Source organism: Microtus oregoni, unplaced genomic scaffold (genome assembly GCF_018167655.1).
Source record: "Microtus oregoni isolate MIOR12 unplaced genomic scaffold, Mior012 000002F_ref0000024, whole genome shotgun sequence".
NCBI lineage: Eukaryota > Metazoa > Chordata > Mammalia > Rodentia > Cricetidae > Microtus > Microtus oregoni.
In genome coordinates, this window is record NW_024543061.1 from 86,441,893 (window position 1) to 86,457,173 (window position 15,281).

A 15,281-nucleotide genomic window follows, 5' to 3' on the forward strand; every position below is an offset into this window, starting at 1 on the left:
CTATTCCCCCCCCCCCCCCCCTTAACTGTCTTAGCATGACTTAGAGAAGTGCGGAGGGCACTGAGTGTCTCTGCAGCACCCCAGGGCCCTCTCAGGGTAAGGCAGAACCAGTTCTAACCAGAAAAGGCCAGGAGGCAAGGATGCCAGACAGCCTAGCAGAGACAGCCCAGCACCCTGGACCACCAGCGAAGGTGGGAGGGGCGGGATTTGACGCCAGAAGACTACTTCCGCCCGGTGCGTATGACGTCAGAGACGACCCCTTAAAAAAACAAACACACACCCCGGAGTCAAGCCTCGCGAGACTCCGAGCGGCCGCCTTGGCCCCGCCTCTCGGGGCGGGGCAGGGCGGGGCTTGGCGCCGTGGACGCTCGCCGCGGGCTGCGGTGGCTGAGGAGGCTGAGCAGCCGCTGGCGACCCGGGCAGGTGAGCGCGGGCGCGGGGCGGCTGCGGGCACGGGGCGTGGGGCGCGGGGCGCAGGGCAGGGCAGCGGGGCTGCGGCTGCGCTCGCGCTGGGGAGGCTCTGCCCGCGGCACCCGGCCCTGCCGTCCCCGGCGGAGCGGAGGACCGCGGCTGTGCTGTGCGCGGCGTCCCCGGGCTGCAGCCGGGGCCGCGCCCCCAGCGACTGTCAGTCACCGGGGCCTTCTAAGGTGGGTGCGGCAGCCTGCGCACCCCGGAGCGGAGCCGCGGGTCCGCGCTCGCCCCTGCTCCCGGCCCACTCCTCCCGTCCGCTCCTGACGCGGAGGGCACGAGTGGCCGGCACGAAGTTGCCGGTGCACGGTGCAGACAGCAAACTGTTCTCAAGCCGCTGGCCTGCCTGTCACCGACGCAACTGTCCCCGGTCCGGGGTCGCTTTTCGGATGCCGAAGTTTGGAGAAAGGCTGTGCAGAGAGGCGAGGTGGGGCTGGAGCGGGGCTGCTGCAGAAGTGCGCTGCTCCCGCCCCCCCGGGACTCCGGCAGCGCCGGCGCGCTCGCTCTCTGGCTTCTCAGTGCAACTTGGGATGCGTTTCGCTAGCAGCCACTTATGGAAATGGCCCTGGTATTAGCCCCGCGCCTGCCAGGGAGCTAGACGAGCAAAGTTAATGGTTTTAAGGTGGTGATTGACGAGGGAGATCTTGCCCTTGTTTGGCAGTGGTAGCTTAAATCGGCCGGCCAGGTCTCCCTTCAAGACCAGAGTCAAGATCTGCTATTCTTAAGACTTGCTATTTGATCCCAAGTTGTCTCGATACCACACACACACACACACACACACACGTTTCGTTTTTCTTTTGTGCCTCAGGATATATAAAACAAGTTTATTATACTCTCCTGCCCCGTGGCCAAGAGCGTCTGTTTGGGGAGAGAAATTAGTTCAAGATATGATAAATTATGATATTTATTGCTTAAGTTCATGAAAGTACTTTTCTGTGGCAAATCCTGATCCCAAAAGAAGTACAGTGGGTAAAGTTTGGGGTATGGCCTCACTCAGTTTTTTTCTCTTAGCGGACTGGGTAGGTTTTTCATTCGGTGGGATGTGCTTAGAATGAGAAGGCGTTGGGTGTCATGTTTGTTGTTGTTAAGGAATGAAACAGATTAGACTCAGAAAACACTGCTAGTCCCATCATTTATTTTGGAGATTGCTTAAAAATGAGTCAAAGATTAGAAACAATGATTGTGCAAATAAAAAAGTATCCTCTGCAGGTTTTTTAAAATTATTATTTAAAACAGTTTTTAATTTTAAATATATTTTGGTCATATTCTTTCCCTTCCCCAAGCCCTTTCAGATTCCTCTTCCCTACTCAATTGACTTTAAGTTCTTTCTCAAAAAAAAAACCCAAAAATGCAGTTTTTTAATACTAAATTTTAATTTCAAAAGGTGGAACATTAAGAACAAAGGAAAAATGTATTTTATAAACAGTGAGTGTTAGCTTCAGTTTGACCATTTTTCTTTAGAAAAGTTCTGCTCCCTCAGATACCAGAAGCATCATGTTGGTAACAGGCTTAGCAGAGCGCCTTTTTTTTTTTTTTTGCAGCTGGGAAAAGTTGGGGCAACCAAAGCCAGGAGGCTCTGCATCTCTCTGTAGTGTTGGATAAGTTTATTTTACAGAAGTAAATGAAGAGCCAGTTAAGCAAGCGTATCGCCGGTTGAGAATCCTGGCATTACAGTCAAATCAACAGATGGGCGACAGGAGCAGAAAGCCTGCCCCTGGATTTTTATGAAAAAGCACCACGGGCTGTGTCAGTGAGATGATGAAAACAAGCTTAAGGTGGAAGGATTTTGTTTAAAACAAACAACCCCCCAAACAAAAGAAAAACAAAACCCCAAATAAACATTTATCTCCTTTCTTTCTTCTTTGTCCCCCCCAGCAGTTTCTGTTCAAGTCTCCAGGGAATACTTAGTGAGGCATGAGCATTGCTTTCATGGACTGGTTCTGTGGGGCTCTCCCCAGGTGAAAGGTGTGCTGATTGGGAAGGGCTGAAAGGAGGAAAGAGTCGGTTGCCTGCTGTACACAGAGAGTCCTTGCTATACACACACAGATACTGTGGTTTGTCCTGAGGCAGGTGGGGAGAAATGACCCTGCCTCCCGTGGCCAGAATATAAAATTCACGCTGAAGCTGAGGAAGGAGGGACTCAATCTTACCAGACGGCAGAGGGTTTCAGAAGAGGCGTTTGTGGAGGGCATCTGCGTGGCCCGACTGGATAGTGAGACAGTGAGAGAAACACTTTATCCTTTGTTTACCCTCAGGAGTGTTTCTTTGACTCCCGACTTGCTGAGGTTGTAAATGGGTGCCAAGATCAGGTAGGCAGGAAGTGGTGGAGTCACCTTGACCTAGACACCTAGCTTTACCCACTGTCCCTGTGTTCCCGCCCTTCACGAAGGTCTTGCTCAGGTCTGTAGCTGCAAAGAGTAGATTTTGGAGAATGCATCTAAAGTTTGAGATTGGTTTTCTGAAAAACTCCCAAGATAATGTAAACCTAGGGAAATGACCTGTGGTTTTGTTTGTTTTTCAGACAGGGTCTCACTGTGTAGCTGTGTAGTTCCGGGCTGTCCTGGGACTCACTCTGTAGACCAGGCTGGCTTTAACTCACAGCAGTCCGCCTGCCTCTGCCTCCCGGTGCAAGGATTAAAGGTGTGCACCACCACACTCAGCGTGTGAGTTATTTTTGACATGGGAAATATGTTAGCCCACATTTGAAGGATGCTTCTGGTGCTAATTAGTTGTAACCATTGAGGGAGACTTTTGATAATTTTGAATTACTGCCTGTCAGCACCCATGTGGATTCAGAATGAGCAATTAGCAGGACACTCGCCCTTTCTCCACTGCAACATTTCAACTGTTGCAGTATTTTGTCTTGTGTTTTTAAAGGTTACTTGGCATTAAGTAGTGTTTGGATTGAATTATGAAGTTGGAATTGAGTTGACGATGTCAGTCCCATCCCTTTCAGATTGTGTTTCCATAAGTAGCTGTTCTGGTATTGTCTGGAACAAGGTGAGAAACGGGAGAAGTTCAGCTGTGGATGCTAAACATTTGGGGTGCCATGTGAGTCTCTGGGACCGTGAAGTCACAGGTGTTGTGGTAGGCACTGTGCTTCATACAGGTGTGCTAGGTAAACGCGTGCTGAAAGAATAGTGTCTGGCTTTATGAATTTCCAGGCTGAATGTTTGATTAACTGATTAACTGGAGATGCAGTCACAGTAAAATGGTGTATATGAGTGAGCGGTGGTGAGTCCTGCCTGCATTTCTCAAATGTCCAGTGCTATCCAGGCTCTTCACTTTCTTCCTTGCTAAGACTGCTTGTTACAGAGAGGTCCAGGGGCCAGTCCACAAGCCAGTGGAGGAAGTGGTGTTCTCTTGGCTGAATGGGATAGGCTTTCCAAGCCAGGCTATTATAATGGTTCGTGAGCTTGAATGGGGGAGAGGCACAGAGCTGTCAATATTTAAAGTTCACAAAACAGGACGAAGATGCAGCAATAATCTGTTAGCACGGCTTCAATCGCCGTTTCCGTTTGTCATCCGTTCTTACTGATTTCACGTGTGCAGTGTTTGCATAACCGCACGTCTCTGAGCACGTGTGTGCAGGTCGCATTCCTTGTCTGGCCTTTTCAGTTATTTGTCCCTTTGACAGCAGCTTCCTGGTCCAAAATTTCACAGGGATGCTTTTAAGTCCACTTTATAGTTTACAAGGTTTACAGGGATCTCTTAAGTACAGGTTTGGTTAGAAAGCTTCTTGGGGTGATGGGGCGTCAGTTCTTCTGTCAAAGGGAAAGCAAGCCCCCTCCTGGGGGAATGAAAATTTGGAGAACATCTTTTCCTGCCTGAGAAGCGCTGAGGCATTTATAATGCTGGCCTCCTAGACGACCTCTGCACAGTCTTAGGGATGACCTTGACAGTTCCAGGCCGCAATTGGTGCTCTGACTGCACACAGACCTGTGCGTGACTGAGCAGATCTCATGCCTTGCTAGTTGCCTGGGGGAACCTGAACTTGTTAGAAGCTTAGTTTAAATGTTTTAATGTATATTGTGCAAAATAAGAGGTTCCATTGTGGCATTTTCATAATACATATAATGTACTTTGACCCCGTTGACCCTCCTGCCGTCCTGCTGTCTCTCCTCTCCCGTTTACATTCTTCAGCTAGCTCCTGACTCTCCCTGGAGTAATCCGTTCTTCCTCCTTCCTCCCCAGTTATTTGCTACCTTTGTATTTGATTCAGAATTTATCCCCTCCTCTCCTGGTTTCTGGAGCCCCTTCGTTGTGGTTCCTGAGCAGGGTGTGGTTAGTAATGTTAGCCCCCAGATCCAATGCAGAAAGCCTTCCGGTGAGAAGAGGGCAGCACCCAGGTGACTGCGCATTGCTGATGCCAGCTATTTTTGCCACGTCCAATCGCAGCCTTTGCTGTGGGTCGCAGCTTTTACTGTGTCTGTGAAAGTGTGGAGCAGAGAAGCCCTTGTGGACGCTGACACGTCCACCCCTCTTGGTAGAGTCTCGTGCCCGTGTGCAGGTGCAGGAGCCACCATGGCTGGTGCTTTGGTGACTTGGGGTTTAGCCCGTGGTTCTCAGCAGTCCTCAGTAGTCTGGTCAAAACTGTCTCCCCGTGTGATCCGTAGACTCGGTTCAGAGCCCTCTGAGTGTTCTCTTACACAGGCTTCGCTCGGTTTTCCCCAGGTGGATGTCTAGTTCCTCAGTTGCTGTGTAACCTGCTTGCTACTTAGTACGTACGGACAGAGTCCTCAGTAACATAAAAAACGGTGTGGATATATAGTCTAACTGGGTACACACGGGAGCCTAGTGGATTATTGAGGAAATTGAAGCTTTATTAGTAAGGTGAGGTGAGTTGGCCAGGAATGAGGGGATAGAGTTTGATAGTGATGGCCAAGACCCAGGCTTGCTCTCTCTTCTGTTACTTTATTACAACAGCTTTTCCTTTGCGGTTTGCTCATCCTCTCTCCCAGTCTGGCCTCACTTTCCTTTCTCTCCTCCTACCTCTTAAGAACTGTTTACGGTTTTGCATGCCAAACATAAATTTTTCTGGGGAATATCTACATCTATGCTCAGGTTTATAGGGCTTGCTCCTGGAGAAAGCTTATCTCAGGACTACTCATTGCACCTCATATGGTGTTTTAAGGTTCTGTGAAGCACTTTGTATAGGTGTTCTTGCTCATTTGTGCGGATGTTACTGTTACATCCATTTACTGGAGAGAGAGAACTCAATTTAAGTCACCTGACAGCTTAGATACAGCCAACACCTAAATCTGAATCTAATGTGCACACATACATGTTCATTGTCTTAATCAATTAAAAGCCGCTGTGAGCAGAGTATTTGCTGAGAACTCTACAAAATTAGTAGATCAGACGTGGTTCTTGGCCTCAACAATCAAGCCAAAATAAACAAAGCTATGAGCCATCTGATTTAATTAAGACCAATTAAGGTTGGCTAAATACAGCACAGCGTTTTCTTTAACAGTGGCGTGGTGAGCCTTGGGCGTTGTTTTTAATTTTGTTGAATTGTGAGGCTGGATTTTTCCCCATTTTTAATCATGAAACGCCCAGTCTTTCGTTTTTAGTTAAGTTCTTTCTGCTTGTCCTGAGCTCAGTGCCTTGCTTCCTAGCTAGAATAATCGTGCTGAAGGAGGGGGATGAGGCAGAACAGATAGCAACAGAAATGAAAGAACTGAGGTTGGAGCCAGGCTTGGTGAGCAAGGGCAGTCTTACTTTTTAGTGTGTGTGTGTGTGTTTGTGTATGCATGCATACATACAAGTAATTTTAGGCAGAGTTTCACTATGTAGCCCCTGCTGGCCTGGAACTTGAACCAGCTGGCCTCAAGGTCTGCTTGCGTCTGCCTCCTGAGCGCTGTGATTAAAGATACGCCCCACTAGGCTTGGTGGTGAGATCCCTTACAGTGGCCCTGCTGTAAGAAATTCAGTATGCATTTTATAGCATGGGAAGATGAATTCTTTGAGAGATCAAAGAACCTCTTTAATGCTCCATATTTTAAAATATCTTGTGTCTGCATCTTGTTTCATGCAATTTAATTTTTAGAAGCCATGAACATTTTTTACTAAGTTAGACATTGACCTGCTGACAGGCTCCCGATATGGAAACACCATGCAGCGTTTGCCTGTCAGCAGGGACTGGTTGCCTGGCTCAGAGCACGAAGGAGTTGCCCTTTGCTGTGTTTTTACAGTTGAGATCCGTTTCATTCATTTGGACACACCTTTCACATCTGGTGAGGAGAGTCTCCATAGGTCGACCATTATCAAGCCAAACAGGAAAGACTTTCTCTAATTTCTGTACCTGGAGTGGAAAATTTTTAGTACTGAATTGCTTGCATTGCTCCGTTGGTATTAGGTTAGCTCTCACCGAGTCCCAGGCTCCTGATGCTTCTAATGAGGTTAATTGTAATTCAGCTTCTTGCCCAGCAGCGCCCTGTTAGGTGTCTGGCCACAGGCAGCATGATGTGTTGCCCTTCCATGTAAATAGGTTCTGTCCTGTACGTGGTGTGCCGAACGGGTACAGATGACTACAGCTCAGACACAGTGGGAGGAAGCAGAGATTGTTCCCGGGTGAGGAAGTGTCTTTGTGGACTCAACTGTGAATCGACCATTTAAGAGTCATGGACATGCCAGGTAGAGGGATTAGCACAATTTGGGTGTCCCGGCAACACCTGATAAGTCATGTGCTAATTGTGTAATTTTTGTCCAATTGCATTCGAGGCCACTGAACTTGGAGAAGGGTGGTTTTCAGCATCACAGCCTTTGCCTCAACAGCCACACAGCTCGGCACATTTAATTAAAGCTGTGCTTTGCTATATTACAGTGGTAGGGTTACATGGGGAGTGAGGCAAGAGAAGGGAGGCCAGACATGGGAACACCACCGAAGGGATCAACAGTTTACAGGACATCGTGATGTTTTCAACTAGACGAGATGGAAGAGACTGGAGTGGTGGGTGTTGTCCTTGTATTCAGACGCCCTGGTGTCCCTTTGTGCAGAGATACCTGCCTGTGCTCCAGGTAATGTGGGGTTAGAAAGTCATGGTGCTCCCTCACTGGACAGGCAGACAGATAGACAGGAATCACTCTGCAATGGTAGTCATAGGTACGATGCTATAGCGGTGAGATGATTTAAAACAAAAAAACAAACAAAAAACAGGAGCCTTCTTTGGAAACCGTGAGGCTTTCCCAGGAAGGGGTAGCATTTGAGCTGCTGTTTGAAGGATAAGAAGGGACTTTTTAAGGCCAGCTAGCCCCAGGAAGACATCATAAAATGGTGTCAGAGACTGAAACACTGGGGGCGGGGGGGACACAGGCCCCTGGGGTTTTCAGTGTTGGGACATGAGTCTCAGCAAGATAAATGAGCCTTTTATTTGCAGTGCTTTTTGGTGTTATTTTGTCTGGCTCGAATACCCTGACCTTTTGTAAGTGTTTTGTTGCCTCATGTAGGCCCGATGGAAGCATCCTTGCTGAGCGCCCCTCCTCCTGCAGGTGGCATTCCAGCCAGAGACTGCCTTTTGCTTCTGTTTTGGGAAACTGGAGAGGGACAGCACCACCAGCTCTAGAGAGGAGGAAAACACGGCTACTGAATGCCTTTAACAGACGCACATGGTTGGGGAAGTGAAAGACAGGAGAGCAGAAGGAGAAGGCCTTACAGAGCAACAGGGGAGGCCCTGGGTGGAGAGGGCCACGTTCAGGCGCTTAGAAAACTGGTGCTTCTAAGACCTTCCCAGGTGAACGTTAAGGTCGGGTTAACTCACAGTGCCCCCTGGGGTTGTTAGGGCCAACAGTAGCAGCATGTTTTAGTCTGGTATTTATAGGTTCCATTTAAAATGTGTCTAATAGAGACTCTCTAGACTTGAGCAGAATGGGAAACAAAACCCAACACTTTAAATACTAGTGAACATTATAGCCACATTTCTGGAATGTAGGAAAAACTTAGGATATGAATCCATAGGTTTTTGACCTTTGGCCGTAAGCCCTGTTTTTTGACCTGGCCTTGCCCACACTGTGTCAGTGGTCCCCATGTTCTCGTCTTTCCTTCTGTCTGTAGCCCGGTCAGGTGAAGGTGGAGGGAAGAGGTAGGGATATTTGTATGAGAGTGCTTTTTAAGGATTTATTTTTTATTTTATGTGTATGTCTGTGCAGCATGGTGAGCAGTGCCCTTGGATGCCAGAAGGCGGTGTTGGATCCCCTGAAACTGAAGTTATGGATGGTTGTTAGTCTCCACGTGGGTGCTGGGAACTGATCCCAGGTCCTCTGCCAGAGAAGCCTGTGCTCTTAACTGCTAAGCCATCCACAGCCCTGTGTTAGAGATTTTACCAGTAGACTGCATTTTCTTTTTTTTTGGTTTTTCGAGACAGGGTTTCTCTGTGGCTTTGGAGCCTGTCCTGGAACTCGCTCTGTAGACCAGGCTGGTCTCGAACTCACAGAGATCCGCCTGCCTCTGCCTCCCGAGTGCTGGGATTAAAGGCGTGCGCCACCATCGCCCAGCTAGACTGCATTTTCTAACTGATAGACAGTGTACCTGGCTCCAGGAGGGAAATGGGTGTGGGTAGGTTTGGAGCTTGTGTTGTCCTGCCCAGGGAAACCCTGACACACACCTGCCCTAGGACACAGTCTAGGGCTGACAGCTCTCCTCCTCACACACACCTGTCCTAGGGACAGCCCAGGGCTGACAGCTCTCCTCCTCACACACACCTGCCCTAGGGACAGCCCAGGGCTGACAGCTCTCCTCCTCACACACCTGCCCTAGGAGACAGCCCAGGGCTGACAGCTCTCCTCCTCACACACCTGTCCTAGGACACAGTCTAGGGCTGACAGCTCTCCTCCTCACACACACCTGCCCTAGGGACAGCCCAGGGCTGACAGCTCTCCTCCTCACACACACCTGCCCTAGGGACAGCCCAGGGCTGACAGCTCTCCTCCTCACACACCTGCCCTAGGAGACAGCCCAGGGCTGACAGCTCTCCTCCTCACACACACCTGCCCTAGGGACAGCCCAGGGCTGACAGCTCTCCTCCTCACACACACCTGCCCTAGGGACAGCCCAGGGCTGACAGCTCTCCTCCTCACACACCTGCCCTAGGAGACAGCCCAGGGCTGACAGCTCTCCTCCTCACACACCTGTCCTAGGAGACAGCCCAGGGCTGACAGCTCTCCTCCTCACACACCTGCCCTAGGGACAGCCCAGGGCTGACAGCTCTCCTCCTCACACACACCTGCCCTAGGGACAGCCCAGGGCTGACAGCTCTCCTCCTCACACACCTGCCCTAGGAGACAGCCCAGGGCTGACAGCTCTCCTCCTCACACACCTGTCCTAGGACACAGTCTAGGGCTGACAGCTCTCCTCCTCACACACACCTGCCCTAGGGACAGCCCAGGGCTGACAGCTCTCCTCCTCACACACCTGCCCTAGGAGACAGCCCAGGGCTGACAGCTCTCCTCCTCACACACCTGTCCTAGGAGACAGCCCAGGGCTGACAGCTCTCCTCCTCACACACCTGCCCTAGGGACAGCCCAGGGCTGACAGCTCTCCTCCTCACACACACCTGCCCTAGGGACAGCCCAGGGCTGACAGCTCTCCTCCTCACACACCTGCCCTAGGAGACAGCCCAGGGCTGACAGCTCTCCTCCTCACACACCTGTCCTAGGACACAGTCTAGGGCTGACAGCTCTCCTCCTCACACACACCTGCCCTAGGGACAGCCCAGGGCTGACAGCTCTCCTCCTCACACACACCTGCCCTAGGGACAGCCCAGGGCTGACAGCTCTCCTCCTCACACACCTGCCCTAGGAGACAGCCCAGGGCTGACAGCTCTCCTTCTCACACACCTGCCCTAGGGACAGCCCAGGGCTGACAGCTCTCCTCCTCACACACACCTGCCCTAGGGACAGCCCAGGGCTGACAGCTCTCCTTCTCACACACCTGCCCTAGGGACAGCCCAGGGCTGACAGCTCTCCTCCTCACACACACCTGCCCTAGGGACAGCCCAGGGCTGACAGCTCTCCTCCTCACACACCTGCCCTAGGAGACAGCCCAGGGCTGACAGCTCTCCTCCTCACACACACCTGCCCTAGGGACAGCCCAGGGCTGACAGCTCTCCTCACACACCTGCCCTAGGGACAGCCGAGGGCCAGCAGCTTTTCTTCCCACACTAGGAAAGAATTCGGATCCCAAACTTTTGTTTTCCCATGTCTTTGCTGTGGAAAGGCTCTCTACGGTTCATATCTAGTCAGTTCCGAGAGGAAGTCCCTCTTCTGTCACTGCTACCAAGTGGATTCTGATTTCTGTCTAAATATTGAAGCTCCTTCCTCTCTACGGCTGCTGGCTTTCAATCTTTGAAGTGGTTGCTGTTCTCCAGCCTTCTGCCCCCATTTGTCCCACTCTGTAAGCTCTGGGGTTGGTGATCGCATGTGGTCTGATACCTTACTGGTCACTGTGCAATGATGACTTCCAAGCTTAATATATCTTCTTAAAACCTATTTAATTAGCCGGGCGGTGGTGGTGCACACCTTTAAGCCCAGCACTCGGGAGGCAGAGGCAGGCGGATCTCTGTGAGTTCGAGACCAGCCTGGTCTACAAGAGCTAGTTCCAGGACAGGCTCCAAAGCTACAGAGAAACCCTGTCTTGGGGAAAAAAAAAACAAAAAACAAAAAACCAAAAACCTATTAATTATGTGCCTGGGGTTGGGGAGTATGTGCACATGAGTATATTTGCCCACAGAACCCCAAAGCATCAGATTCCCTGGAGCTGGAGAGACAGGCAGTTGTGAGCCACCTGATGGGGGAGCTGAGACCTGAACTCGGATCTCAGCAAAAGCAGTACCTGCTTTTAACCCCCGAACTCTGTGTCTTGCTCGGCCCCCTCTCCTGATCTTAGACTCCAACGTCCGTCTGCCTCAACTTATTGCCAGTGGTGTGTTTATGATAACTTGGATTCCACTTGCCTCTGCTTTGTCTCCTGCTCGATCTCTTGCTCATTCCAGTATGTGGTGTAATTATATCAGTGTGTCACATTGCTCTTTTATTTTGAGATGAGGTTTCATATTTGTCTACCGCGGCCTTCCGAGTTAATCTGACCTATAACCTTGGGAATTATCCTTGGCCCCTCCTTATGATCCCTTGTGGGCAGTCACTTGTTAAGCACGACTTCCTGCCTGCCCTACATCTTTGTCTCTGCTTCTTTCTTAGTGCCGCTCTCTTGACGTCAGGGGTTTCCCATCGCTGTGTCTGCCCTCTGCCAGTCTTTTGGTCCCCATAGAATTCTGATTATGTAATTCTCACTCTTAAGAGTCATAGGTAGGAGAGGACCAACTTCCACAGATTGTCCTCTGATTTCCACATGAAGTCAGTGCCCCCCCATAAAAGCATATAATTTAAAAATTTATTGTGATTTCCATATTGCCTCCCTGCAGACATTCTTCTCGGTGTTGGTTAAATTTGGGAACCCTCTAGGTCATCACATCGATGGGTCGCTAAAGTTAGTGGCTAATTTCTCTCCATTAATTCACTCGAGTGTCGTTTCTACAGCAGGACTTAATCTCGGCTCTTGAGACTTATGTTGACTCCCTTCTTCAGTTTTCATCAAGATCTTTCCCCCTCGAGCCTCACTGAACCCGGAGCTTTCCTTACATTGGGCCACATACACTGTTTTCTGTAGCCTTTCCAGACTCCGTGGGTGATGCCATGTTCTCTGCTTAGGTGTCCCCTCTGTAAAGGACGCTTTCCTTTGCTCTTTCTGGTAGCTAGGTGTATACCCCTACCCCGCGACCTTGGCTTCTCAAAGTGTTTTATACATGTGTCTCTCATGGTGTTTTACATCCTAAGCAATGGTCAGTAACGTGCTGGTCCTTTATTTACTGTTCGTCAGGCTTGGAACGGTGTTAATCGGAGTTTTCTCCTATGTAATTTGGTCTGTTCTTACACAGAATTAGGTAATTTCGTGGGGGAGCAAAAGTGGTCTTTGAAGATGACTGTCTTTCACTTCTGTTTACAGCTCAGCATCTTTATTACCCTTATTCATATATGGGTTCTGCACATTTCACCTTCCTGGCCGCTCCTTTCTGTCTTTATTTTCTCAGTTATTGATTGGCATTGTCGTAAGGAAGGCAAGATAGCACAGATGCTTAGGGCCTGGATTTGGGTTCCATGTGTAAGGTCTGACTCTTACCTTTCCAGAGCTGTGCCTGTGAAGGTTTTGTTTTGGGTCTAGATGTCAGCAGGATTTGGGGACTGTGTAAACAGGATTGCTAATTGGCAACTTTGTCCATATGAGTGGAATGGAGCTGGGGTCAGCACACTGCCCCCTACAGGAACCTCTAGGGAAGCCACAGTCTAATGGATTGGTTAATCCCAGCGGGGTGTCAATAAACCGGGATAACCTGGTGTGGCCTCTTGGTAAAGACACTTTGCTTGCTTCATTCTGAGTGCATGCAGTGCACATGTTCCTCAGACAGATCGCAGGATGTGAAGCAAAACCTTGTTTGTTAACTCTTGCTTCCCTACCCCAGACATACAGATCTCCTCTGTTGTCTTAGTTTCTGTTCTATGGCTGTGATAAAATACCATGACAAAGACAACTTACAAAGAGTGTACTTGGACTTCTGGTTCCGGAGGGTTAGGTTATGATGGCAGAGCAGAGGCGTGGTGGCAGGCAGCTGGAGCTGCAGCTGCAGAGAGTGCACAGCCCAGTCTGCAAGCAGGAGGCAGAGGGAGCACTGGGGATGATGGCATCTTTGGAAACTTCACCCTATGGTGACACATCTCCATCCCATATAGTTCCACCTGCTGGGGACAGCATTCAAGTGCCTGAGACTTACGGGGACATCTCGTCCAAACCACCACATCTATTAGCAATCTTTTCTTCAGCAAGGTTCTGTTTTCACATCCCATAATCTGCATTCTTCTCACCACTGTTGGACTCGGGGTGCTCCAGGTTCCCACGGCCACCTCTCGAATTACTTGATGTTGGTGATTGGTTTCAGCCACTCTGTGTGGTTCATGCTGGTGTTAACTAAGTTTTCGAGTCATGGGGCACTTACTCTGCCTCTCTGTATGCCTAACTATGGGGCCTGGCCTCAGGCCAGGTGTAAATTGACTTCCTGTTCATGCTTCTCAGGTGTGAACTTTGTAGATGTAGAGTGGAGAGGTTGGATGCACCTAATAGGTACGACACTCACTTTCCTTGTTTTTGAACCGTCTCAGCCTGAAGTTTAAGAATGGGAAATTTTGTGTGGCAGGGTGGCCACCTCATTCTTCTCAGTACAAACAGTATATGTAGCAGTTTATCCCTTAGCGTTTGCTCTCGTGTGTGTATGTGTGTGTGAGTATGTGTATGTGTGTGTGTGTGTGTGTGAGAGAGAGAGAGAGAGAGAGAGAGAGAGAGAGAGAACAGGTGTTTGTACAGGTTGATGTAAGTGAGTGTGTCTGTCTGTGTGTCTGTATGTGTCTATGGAGGCCCAGGGCTGGTGCTGACTGTCTTTCTGTGTTCTCCCTCTAGACCTGTAGCTTACCCGTTCAGTTGTCCTGGGTTGCCAGTGAGCTCTAGGAATCATCTGCCTCCTCCCGAGCAGCAGGATTACATGTGTGCGCTACCACTCCCATTTAAGGTGGAACTTGGGGACCCAAACTCAGGTCTTTATATTTATCCAGCCCCTGCTTTACAGATTGAACCATCTTTCCAGTCCCACATTTGAATTTAAAAAATTAAGTCAAATATAATTTACATTTCTGCTTCAAATTTGGACTCTGGTACCCTATTTTGGATTATTTCCCACAGATTTTGGTGGGTAACTCTACAATTATTTGATAAAAGTGTTGTCCAGAATTCTTTCCCACATCACTGATAGCAGTCTTGCCTAAGTCAAATGAGTCTTGCAGAATTTATAAACATTCTTAGGTTTGTTTGGCTTGTTTTTTTGATGGGGTCTCAGTATGCTGTCTATGGTGGCTTTGAACTAGCCTTTCTCCTGTCTTGGCCTCTTTTGCCCACATCCACCTTGCATTCTGTGTCATGTTTAAATATTCACCAAATACACTGATTCTTAGACCCCCCCTCACCACCCCCGTAGAGTGTACCTTGTGAAACCCATCCAGAGAGCTCACCACAGCGGTTTGTCCTAAAGCTTTGCTGACAGGAGAAATAGCAGCACGGGTAGTACCCTCCTCTCCCAGCATTCCACTTCATCCTTCTCCACCTCTATAAACTCCCCTAACGAAGTCTTCTTGATGCCTGTCTATGAAATCTTCATGGTCTTTGAGCCTCTATGCTTTGCGTATGCCCTACCCTATTAGACCCTAAGGGCGCTTTGTATCAATCACCTGGATCCCAGGAGCAGCGCCTGGCACACGCTGATGTCTGGTGTTTGTTGAACTAATCAATCAAAGCTGATTTCACTAGGATTCTATTCTTGAGAGCTTCCTACAGCGTGACTCACACTTCAGCATCTCAAGCAGGATTTGCTTTTCTTTGTTCTGAACATTTTGTAATTTGTGTTCCCTGATCGTGTCCCACATTCCCGTTTCCAGCTAGCATAGCAGGCTGCAGGCTTCTGGCTTAATTGCCCTCCATTCAGTCAGCTCACTTCCTCCCAGTGGTCACGTTGATGTCTAGAATATTTCTTTCACCATATGAGACATAATAGGCTATTTTAGCAAGGCGTGATTTTGTGTCTTCATTTTAGCCGTGGGAGAATTCTAGCAGATATCCTCAAAGTCGAGGTTCCCGTCCCTGCAGCTCGTCTCTGCATCAGCTTCTGGCTCTGATGCCTCTGCTCTGTGCCTCTGCTGCATCCGGTCCAGAATCCCGCCCC

General features: G+C 49.5%; 1 protein-coding gene across 1 annotated transcript in view; it reads left to right on the plus strand.

Annotated features, from left to right (window-relative positions):
- Positions 1–335: 335 nt before the first annotated feature.
- The window catches only part of Stk38l (serine/threonine kinase 38 like), a 58,769-nt gene continuing 43,823 nt past the window's right edge, over positions 336–15,281 (plus strand). The window contains exon 1 of the mRNA XM_041644858.1: positions 336–423. The gene's annotated coding sequence lies outside the window, so the exon portion shown is untranslated. The remainder of the gene's footprint in view (positions 424–15,281) is intronic.